Here is a 12,318-nt window from a genome sequence, read left to right on the forward strand (position 1 = left end):
AGACTATTCATTCTAAATAATCTTTTGTCGAAAAGTCATTTTTGACCCTTATTGCCTCTAAATTGACTAGCCCGGATCTGCGGGCGTTACAGAAACCGACCCTATTAGGTTCTGAAAACCAGAAACCGATCATTTACGGGTTGGGTTAGGGTTCAAAACCGACCCATGCACAACCCTAGTTTTCACATATTGAGCCGATTTTTACTGGTTCATTAACAAGCGGTTTTTGGGTATAATAAACCATGACTTATGCATTTAATGGTATCAAATGTATGTTGCAGTTCTTTACTCGGTGATGCATAAAGTTGTTTTATTACAGGATTAGAAGATGAGAATGTTTATCCAATAAGCAAGTAAATCTCATGAAACAAAACCATTCGAAAACATCTACTACCAGAAAAAACTTTAACCCACGACTTTTAGTAGGAGGGACCAATATCGGAAGTTATAGACAAATGGGATTTAACACACAAATAGGATTTGGTTAGGTCGCTCCAACATTTTGTAATATATACATGAGGTTAAGAACTAATTTGAAGAAAGAATAAACATAGCAAAAGTGAGTAACTACAGGTAACTATAATATCAAATGAAAACACAATTAGTCCCAAAATCTTGTAATCCATGTTTATTAACTAACAAATTATTTTTATTATTTGGTGGTTGCAGTTTGCCTGCTATCTGGAACAGCAAAGAGAACAATGGGTTTTGAAGGTGTTATGAAAGGAACATCGCATCTGAAGTAGCCTTTCCTCTCCAACTGCAATATGTCTCCACACTTCAGTCTTCTCATGTTTGAATCCCCAACTCCCCCAATCTCTTTCTTTGTATCCCTGTTCAACACCGGAATAAAATCCTTTTCTTTTTTCATCTGCATAAAAAACACACAATTAATTAATTAATTAATTATAAGTAAGTTAAGGGGCATTTATGACTTTTCACACACACACACAAGATATGGATATGCTACTATTAATCAATTATCATTCATACCTTCTTTTTCGTGATCAGGTATCCAAACTCCACTAGAGTTAAAGGAACAAGCTCGTTAGTGTGAGGCAACCACGTGAGTTTCAGTTTAGTTGTCTTAAACGATCCCTCAGGATGCAAAACCCCGATTAAGTCGGTCACATTTCTGTTTTTGTCCTTTTTGATTTCTCTAACAATTGCATTTCCCCAGTCCATTAACGTAATTTCCTCGTTAGGGGATATGGCCTTAGCATCGGCTTGTTCTATCCAAATCTTTTTGGTAAAAGCGATGGATTTATCCCCTGCAGCGACGTATTTCTTGTGCTTTGGTATGACACGCACAAATGGCTTGTGGGGCCCATCTAATAATGTCAACAAGACCCGGTTCTCTTCAAGGACTGCAGTGTGTCTGGGCAAACAGGGTCGATCATTTTTTTGTTAATGCTCCAGAGTTTGTCCCATTCCATAACATTCAGATTCATTGATGCTCCCTGTGAAAAAAGAATATTAAGATTTTGTTGTTATTTTTAGAAAATGAAAACGTAAGTTAACTGAAAACATCAAATTTTGTTAAAAAAAATGTATTGCAAATTTCCATTCCGTTCAATGATTAAGGGGTAAAAAATTAACAAAACAGAAGGAAACTTTGTTTAGGATTGGTCCATTCCATTCCAACACGAAACAAACATTCCATTCCATTCCTTCTCAGTTCCATCATTAAAAAAAAAAACTACCGAAACTAAGTTAGTAATTTAGATTGTAGAATATACTTACTTGGTCAAGTATAAAGTGTATTAAAGCCTGAATTTGTAAGCCTCTGCGCACAATTCCTTGGACAGTTGGAAAACAAGCATCATCCCATCCATTAACCTTGTTCTTTTCAACAAACCAAAGCAACTTCCGTTTACTTAAAACTGTATAAACCATATTCAACCTGCTAAATTCATACAAATGAACTTTCCTAACCCCAATTTCCTCTTGAATCCTTGAATAATGAGGATTTCTATCATGATACTCGCTGGATCTCAACGCGTGTGTAATCCCTTCAATAGAATCAACAAAAGGACATGCAAAATCATAAGTTGGATATATTTTATACTTTGATCCGACTCGGTGATGTGGAATCGGATTACACCGATAATAAGTCGGGTCCCGCATTGATCCATTGTTATCGGTTATGTCCAATTTTCCTCTTAAACAACATTGAACTCCCTTTTCCGTTCCAAGAACCATCTCGTTCCATAGTTTGAGGTTTTCATCTACACTCTGATTCCGACACTTTGATTCTATTTTCTTCTCTCGCTCGTATCTCATCTGTTCTTTGGGGGTGTCGTCGACGCATGTTTTCCCTTTTTTGATCAACTTTTCAGCCATTTCCATGAGATTCGGAAAGTAATCGGAAGTATAAGTGATTTTTTCATATTTGATTCCCAATGTCGCGATATCCATTAAAATATTATCAACAAATTCGTTGCTTTCCTTTGCAGGATTTGTGTCATCAAACCGTAGGAATAGTTTCCCTTTGTATTTCTAAGCAAAATATTGGTTCAATAAAACGGCTTTTGCATGGCCTATGTGGAGATAGCCACTTGGTTCAGGTGCAAATCTCAACAAAACTTTTCCCATTTCAGCATATGAAAGATCCACTTTAGGGCGATTGGAATTAACAAGATGCATCATTACCTTGTTCACCGAGATAAAAGAAAACAGAAGAACAGGAGTGTAGAAGAAGGGACGAACACAGGGGAATAACAGAAAACAGAGGAGAGAAAAAAAATTACTTGCGAAATCTTATTAAAACTTGATTCGATCAATGAATTAAAAAGACGACGATTACATCTTATATATATACTAATTAGAAGGAAACTTAGGCAACAAGATTTCTTAGACAACAAGGCAATAAGTTGGATTTCCTTATATAGGTTTTTAGTATTCTAGTCTAATATAGTGATTTCTAAACTGCCTTATGCTAATATAAATCTAGAAAAAATAATTCTGATTATCTAAATCTTTTATAGAAACTATAGCTGTATATATCCGGTCCAATAAAACTTACCTTTATACCCTGGTGACTCATTAAATATCCGACCATAATTAAATTCAAATCCCTTTAAAATAAAATCGGCATCTAATATCAATATTTTTGTTATTTTTTTCAAAATTTCAACTTACTTTGATACAATTACTAGGTGGGAGACGCGTGTATTACATGGATTGATTTATAAAAAGATTATGCATTAAAATATAAACATAAAATATTTTTTAATGTACAATTTTAATATAAAAAAGGAAGAAATGTATTTATTGCAATTTAATATCATATATATGATACTTAATACTTTACATATATAAGTATACGATTTTAATTTTAAAATTGAAACAAACCAAAAATTAACAAGTGGATAATATTTAATTCAAAAATATTACAAAATAGGTGTGAGACCCGTATATTATACGGTTTGATTTTAAAAAAAAATTAAACATTAAAGTGTAAACAGAAAATATTTTTTAATGTATAACTTTAAAATTAGAAATGAAGAAATGTATTTATTGTAATTTAATATCATATATATGATATTTAATACTTTACATATATAAATATATGATTTTAATTTAAAAATTGAAACAAACAAAAAATTGATAAATGGATAATATTTATTTCAAAATTACTACAAAATAACAAGTGTCAAAACTCATGAAAGATTGACATGTGGCAAAAAAACCTTCATTTATTAAGGAGGATGATAAGTGTTAAAACTCATGAGAGATTGACAGGTAACAAAAATACCTTTATTTATTAAGGAGGATAAGAATTTTAAGGATTACACGAAAGTTTATACCATTTAATTTTTGAATTTCTTAATCATTACTGTTGTATTTATTTATTTATTTTAATATTTCTGTTAATGTTTTTAAACATCGACCAGTTATTGCTATCCTTTTATATAAAGGGTTTTTTTTAATCTTTTTAAACACGAACCAGTTATGTTATTTTTGTTCAAACAATGTCCATTATATCAGTTTTATAAACTGTTTCCAGACTTCTTTTAATCCTTTTAAACACTCATCATTTATTTATATTTTTTATTTAAAGGACCATTTTTTGCTATTTCTCTAATACATAGGGACCACTTATGTTAATATTTTTAAACACTTACCGTTTATTGCTCTTTTTATATTTAAAGGATCATTTTTGTAAATCTATTTATACAGGTACCAGTTATATTATTTTTGTTCAAACATGGACTATTATACCAGTTTATAAACTGTTTCTGTTTCTGTTAATCTTGGATGAACACCGACTATTTATTGTTATTTTTTATTTAAAGGACCATTATTTTTAATGTTTTTAAACACTGGCAATTTATTGATCTTTTTATATTTAAAGAACAATTTTGTAATCTTTTTATACAAGGACCAATTATGTTAATTTTGTTCAACCGACGATCATTATACCAGATTAAATTTAAAAGCTGTTTATATTTCTGTTAATCATTTTGAACGAGGAACCTTTTTTCTATGGCAATATACTTCCTTTTTTCAATAGTTATATCATCATTGTTTTCATTTTTTTTCCTTATTTTTGATTTTTTTATTTATTTCTAACTTATTTCTTAGGGACCTTATATGTAAAATTTTACGTTATAACGACCTTACATTTCAAATTTTAAGTCATAACATCCCACTTTCATTTTAACATGTAATGCCAATATACTTTTATTTGTCTCCCACTATAATTGATATTAAGGGTCTGTTTGGGATACCTTTTTAAACCATCTTTTGATTTTATCTTTTTCAAAAAGCCAAAAAGTCGTTTGGCAAAATGAAAATGTCTTTTTATTTTAACTCTTAGGCAAGAGTAAATGAGGGTCGGCAAAAAGAAGCAGATTCATGTATTTTACACAAAGTCCTTTTCCAACAAGGACTTTTAAGGTTTAAAAGAAATCCCATTATAGCCTAAAAAAACAACAAAATGAAATTCTTCTCATGATTAACAAACGTTAAAGATTCTGTATTCGTTCCTGTTGTGATGATTCCAATCAATATTTATATTTGAAAACTAAAAACTCTCCTTATAAATATTTCTTTACATATGAGTAACTCCTTACCTTATTTCTCATTCATATGGTACAAAAAGTTTGCATAACCTTTAACTAAAGTTCACAAAGAGATATTTAAACCTAATCAACTTAGAAACCTGAAAACCCAATCACATACTAATCAATTCAATTCATCAAATTCAACATATTAATCATGCCAACACAAATTCAAACATACAGGGGATACTCATGAAATGTATAACACAAAATTTCTTGAATATTTTGAATATGGATACCGATGATTTATGTAACATCCCAAAAACACAGTCTAAAAATTTCGTTTAATTTAATGATAAAACCATAGTTAATAAACCTCATATAGAAATCATAAGCAATGTATCTCAAAATATTATAACAACTGTCAAAAATATCAGAGTACAAACATCCCAGGCTGAATAAATGGTGTGTGCACTGGAATCATCCCGATCTCCTTTTTTGAAAACTAAGTACCTAAAACCAAAACTGAAACTGTAAGCACGAAGCTTAGTGAGCTCCCCCAAACTACCACATACCATACAATAACATATAAACACATATTGGGCCTTGCCCACTGCATCGGACCAAAGTCCGGAAACTGCATCAGACCGAAGTCCGGAACTAACTAGGACCTTGTCCCCTGCATCGGACCGAAGTCCGGAAATAACTACATCGGACCGAAGTCCGGAACTAACTACATCGGACCAAAGTCCGGAACTGAGTGGGACCTTGTACCCTGCATTGGACCGAAGTCCGGAACTAACTGCATCGGACCGAAGTCCAGAAACTAATTGAGCATAACATAGCATAACATAAACATATCAACTAGCATACACACATAAACTGCATACTGCATCGGGTCGTAGCCCGGAACACATAACACATAAACACCACCTGAGCCACGAAGGCATCAAACATTCTAACTACTGCATCGGACCGAGGTCCGGAAACTACTACTAATTAAACGGGCCAGCATTGTGGCCTTAGACCCATTCCTACTGGAAGGAAACTCACCTCACACTGTTGAAGTCCCGCAGGCTCAATCCCACACTGCTGAAGTCCCACAGACTCGACCCCAGTTGCTAGATGACAGATTCCCGATCTGTCAACATCAAAATATCACCCAATTAATAATTGGGTTCCTGTAACATCCAAAAAATACGAGCCAAAAATTTCATTTTTAAATACACATACTTAGCAAAACATTAGAAATAAAACATTCACCGATCATATCATTTCATAAAAGATGGGCGTGTCTGGAAACCAGTTTATAAGAACATAACAAAGTCAAAGTACAAATCCACAGGAAGATCTCATAGTGCGGAATACAAGCGTGTGTGTGATGTGCTGCTACCACGCCAGCTCCTTCCCCTTCGAAGAAGAGGTACCTGAAACCAAAACTAAAAACTGTAAGCACGAAGCTTAGTGAGTTCCCCCATCATACCACATACCATACAATCACATATCATACATATTTCCAGGCATTTCTGGGGTGCCCGACCTACCCGGTACGACCATTCTGGGATGCCGACCTACCCGTGTCAAGCCATTCTGGGGTGCTGACTACCCATGTCAAGCCATTATGGGGTGCTGACTACCCTTCGGTCCTAACGACCGAACCTCGGGGACTATTTCACCCCTACTACTACTACTATCACATATTATAACGTAACAGATTATCAGACCTATCTGGCGTGTCTGAACTACCCTTCGGTCCTAATAACCGAACTCGGGGACTGCTCCCCTCCTACTACCTCTAACTCATATAACAGATCACGCTAGCATATAAACATAACATCACATACTGTCAGACGTATCTGGGGTGTCTGACTACCCTCCGGTCCTAACAACCGAACTCTACTACTATCACATATAACATATCATGCTAGCATATAACGTATCAGGTAATAGCAAACCTAGATGATATCACAAAGACCATCATCTATCATACGTCTCCTACTGGTGGGCCGGCATTGTGGCCTTATACCCACCGCTACTGGAAGGTAACTCAACTCGAAAGTAGCTGTTGAAGTCTGCTTGCTGAGCGTCTGACTGCTGGATCGCAAATCCTCCGGCTATAAACCATAAACATCAGTTAGACACCCATAAATACTCTTAGGTCAAAAGACTGAACCTCCCTTGGTCCAAGGTCAACTCCTTGGTCAAAGTCAATGTCCATTTGACTGGACTCGCCGAGTCCTTTTCCTACTAACCCGATCCTACTCAACCAGTCCTTCTTCCCACTCACTGAATCACCCTTAACTCATGACTTGGGATGATTGAACCAACTCGTGACCCGACTCGCCGAGTTTGAATAACAACTCGCCGAGTTCCAGGAAATCTTCATAGGACTCGCCGAGTTGTTCATCCAACTCGCTGAGTCTAAGGCCATCTTCATGGAACTCGCTGAGTTCCTCCTTGGGACTCGCCGAGTCCCTATGACCCATTTCCCATAGATCCATGTTCATTGAGCATGCTTATCACGTAAAGTTACAAATTTTACGTGCATACATGGCCTCATAAGCTCATAAGGCCAAAACCAAACTCTTAATGAGGCCATACACTCAATGGGGACCTCAATCACTTCAACCACAGAACTTTATGCTACTAATTCATCTAATAAGTCCAGATCTAAAGTCCTTTCGGATCATTAAGCACCACACATGGAGTTTGGTGTTTTAGGGGTTGAAAACCACCAATTTTGGATAAAAATGGTAACTAATGATCTAAAGATCAAGGTAGAGACTTTTCTACCTTAATGGAAGCTTCTCCCTGAGTAGAGTTCGGATCTACTCCTTTCCTTGCACTCTCCAACCACCTCTTTCTTCTTTTAAGCTCCAACCTCCTTCACAAAGCCAAAAACACTCTCAAGAACAATATGGGGGGCTAGGGTCTCGCTCTACTGCTCTCTGGAAGTGTTAGGGACAAAGGAGGCCAAGTTAGAGTGTTTAAATAGGGTGCAAACACCCGGATTAGGGTTTTTGCCCAACCAGGGCCTACTCGCCGAGTCCAAAGTCCAACTCTCATACCTTGTCCCACTCCTACTCGGTGAGTTGGCCCATCAACTCGCCGAGTCCAAGGCAAGATGCATTATTATCATTTATTTTTAAAAAGGTAATTAGCAAGGAGTACGTATCGAGAACCAGGTGCTACAGTTCCACTACATAACTATAATTACATACTTTGGATAATTACTACATTACCCCAAGCTTGGCTTACCCAAGCCTAAGGTCCAAACCATAGGCCCAAAGTCAACTAGGGATCAAGGCCCAACATATGACCCAATTTTCTAAATTGGGCCCAAACCTCTACATGGACTTCCCTTAAGGCCTAATTGCTCAGTCCGGTCCAACATGTCTCATTCTAAGGGCCCAATATCATAAAACCATCTAGGCCCAAACTATGGCCCATCTATGGCCTAATTTTCCAAATTGGGCCTAATCCTTCATTAGGGCCTTACCCTAAAGCCCAAATAAATATTCTAGTCCATAATCATTCTTGGATGGCCCATTATTGGCCTAATTACCAATTACCCAATTGAAAAGCCCAACTCAAGGCCCATGTGACGTTAGGGTTTCACATAAAATGACAATTAGGGTCAAGTGTTTCTCACTTAACCCATTAAGGGCTTAACCCACTAAGGACTTAATCCATTAGGTCCATTATTGCTTAGATTAATTTCTGCCAATGATTATTATTTAATATTTCACTTATTAAATAATTCTTGTGTGTGTCCTGATAATTTCTCAAATATTAGTATTTTCTCAATTAGCCCATTAAGGACTTAGTCCATTAAGTCCTTTATTCTGCTAGATAAATGACATGAAATAGTTTAGGCTTAATTCACAATACAATCCCAATGGCCCAAAAGTGGGTCCAAATAAGTCCAAGGCCCAAATACTCATAATTAAGGTTTTCCACCCAAACATGGCCCAATAGGCCCAAAACTAATCTCTAAGCCCGTTAGGGTTTGCTAGCGGGGCACCACCCACTACAACCTCGAGTAGTGGTGGTCAATGGCAACTCACGGAGGCAGCCACCGCCTTACGGTGGTGGCTTTGAGTTTCTTTTTATTATTCATTTTGCTAATTACAATTACAGAGATTAAACCAAAACTAAACACACACACTAACACAAACACACAAACACAAACACAAACACAACCGCCCTAGTGGTGGCCGGCGGTGGTTGTTCATGATTTTACGGAAAAATAAAACACACACCATAAAATACATCTCTTGCTCAGGAATGCACATGACCACCCACTTCACGATGGCATACGGAGGTCCATTAGTCAACAGCAACGGCACAGCGGCGACAACCACCATTTCCAACGGTGGCGGCAGTGGTTCCTGCCCAAAATCACACATACTACATCATAATTAATAAGCACACACACACACACACAGCCACCTCCTACGGTGGCTAGTGGCGACAAATGGGGCAGAAAACGGTGGTAGCCACCACCATGAGGTGGTGGCGGTGGATTTCAAGCCAAATGACATCCGGCTTATGCATACAACTCATGGAAGCAATCCATGCCCAAAAACATTACAAGACTAAGACTCCCAACCACCGACTAGGAGGCTAGGGTCGTCGGAGTGAGCAGAATTGGCGGTTCAAGGACCGCCGGTGTTCACAGCCTTCAAACACAGTGTCAAAACACCAAAAAAAATGAGGACATGCGAAAATAAGCGGCATAAGACCTTACCAAGAACCTCCCGGTCACGCAGAACCAACACAGCAACGACGTAGCTGTAGTTGCCGGTCTCGGTGGCTCTTGCGGCTTCCCTTATGTCACCGGCAACAGCAAGGAGGTGGTGTGTCACACCCCGAAAACCATGGCGGAAACATTTCCAGGGCGGACTCCACGTTAAGTATCAAATCCAGTGCACATAGTAAGCAAAGTAAACAACCATTACATTACATATAGAAATTTAGATTTGTTCTAAAGTAAAGTTGTACATTGTTATAAATATGTATATATAAACAAAAGAAAGACGTGTCTTCGATGCACTCCATCTTCGTCAAAAAAGGATCATCAGGTACCTGTCTAATGCGGACCTGAGAATACAAGCAATTTGAAAATCAGCATAAAGCTTGTGATTTCATAAGTGGTTTTGTTTTGTGAAAATGTATGAGTTTCCTTTTGGTTTCTGAAAATGTTACGACCCAAGAAAATCCCATATTTTCTTAAAAGTAATGTTTGGTTAACTGTTAGGTTACACGGTTCTGGTTATGTTTAACTATGATCCCAGGAAAATCCCAAATTTTCCTAATGTGAAAGATGTATACTGAAAACCTGGTTATCCTTGTAAAGTGCATGTTAGTTTACCAACCCGAAATGTAATGTGAAAGATGTACACTGAATATGTATTAGTTTTAACACGTTTATAAAACTAATAATGTGACAACCCAAAATTTCCATTTGTACGAACATTATCTATTCAATAGGAGCTAGTCCAATTTCTATAAATTTCAGACTTGTCCGAACAAGTTTGTGTACATTAGGGTTTACGTTTCTGGATGTATCCGGAGAATGGATGCTCCTGTAATCGTGAAACTTGAACATTGTAAGTTTCACAATGTGATAGTCCGACTTCCAGAATAAAAATATTTTCTGTCAAAATATTCCAGGACTATAAATAGTTTTCTGAACTAAATTAATTCATTATTTACAATTCCAACTAGAGAAAAGCCAATTCTCTCTGACGGATCTTCGGGTTTTCACCCCGGATTGTGAGTCTACTTTCCTAAACATGTTTTAATACTTGCTATATGCTTTATAACATCATTTATATGTCCAAAATCAACAAGTTAGAGGAGTTTACGGCCAAAGAACTCTTAGGCCGTAAACCCCTTTTTAATGGACAAACATGCCCTAACTTGCCTCCTTGAGCCTTAAGACTTTAACCACTAGTACTTGTGCTTGTTTTGGACTTGAAAACACTTCAAAATGATAGAGTTTTAGGAGTTTACGGCCAAGGAAAGGATCTTGGGCCGTAAACCCCTCTTTCTTAAGTAAAAATCATTCCAAGCACACCTTAGGCCTTAAGACAATTTACCTTGCATACTTGGGCCTAGAATGGAGAGTAGAACACATCAAAACCACTCCTTGAAAGGAGTTTACGGCCAATGAACATATCTTGGGCCGTAAACTCCAAGTGATGCCCTAAATGTGTGCATCTTGTCCCCATTAGCCTTAGATAAATTCAAGGAAGCCATCCTTGATGTTTAAGAGCCTCAAATCAATTAAAATCCAAGAGTTTACGGCCGTAAACTCTAGGGTGAGAGGACTTTAGGCCGAAAACTCCACTATGGAGTATACTAGAGCCTTAAACTAATTCATGTGTTATTCCAACAAAGCTAGGAGTGTTCTAGGATCAAGATAGCACCCTAAAACAACCAAAACCACCCTTTGAGGAGTTCACGGCCATAAACCCATGAGTTTACGGCCGTAAACTCCAAGGTGTGGGGTTTGTTGGGTGGTGAACTCCTATGCAAGGCCATTTGATGTTTCAAACCCTTTTGCCTTGTCCCGTAGCAACTTAGATGCAACCATTTGAACCTTAAACACTCATAAGAGTGTTTACATGTTCCTAATTGTATTAACTTACTTTGTTAAGTTATTATGTGGCTAATTAGTTATATATATGCTTATTATATGATAACTAGGCTCGAACGTGTGAACAAGTCTCCGTTTGACACTTAGCATGGTACCCGATACCTCAAGTCAAACGACTCACCACAAGTGAGTTCATACCCCTTGAATCAACCTTTGAAATGATTTTAAATGATGGGGGGGGGATACAAGTCAAATACTTATAGTTATTGCTTCAATCACATGTGATTGCATTTAATCACATGTGATTAATAACTAGGAAAACAACGATTTTTACCAATGTTCAAACTGTTTATCAAACTGTTTCACTTCAAATGTTTTACAAACTCTTTTTACTTATCAAATGCTTTTATATAACTTTGTTTTACTTCTTATAAATTGCATGCCCATATATGTATATATATATAAGTAATGTTTAAAGGGCTTAGGAAGGCCATCCGCCCTATTTCCTTTTCGCGCACTGAGATGTGGTCTGGTGGGACTTCGGGTGACCATCCGAAGGTCGTTTCAACATTAGTTATATATCATATATACATGTATAGACATAAAAGTACTTCCATATTCATATTTATCAGTACATCAATAGTTAGTTACCATCGGGGTAACACAATACATATACATATACTAGAAACAATACATATACATATACTA

The 12,318-nt window shown here is 36.7% G+C and overlaps 1 pseudogene; it reads right to left on the reverse strand.

Moving 5' to 3' along the window:
* Positions 1-652: 652 nt before the first annotated feature.
* Positions 653-2,646, reverse strand: LOC145036394 (glutamate--tRNA ligase, cytoplasmic-like; annotated as a pseudogene).
* Between the last annotated feature and the right edge of the window lie 9,672 nt (positions 2,647-12,318).

The sequence above is a fragment of the Lactuca saligna genome, chromosome 3 (genome assembly GCF_052625555.1).
Source record: "Lactuca saligna cultivar CGN05327 chromosome 3, ASM5262555v1, whole genome shotgun sequence".
In the NCBI taxonomy this organism is placed as follows: Eukaryota; Viridiplantae; Streptophyta; class Magnoliopsida; order Asterales; family Asteraceae; genus Lactuca; species Lactuca saligna.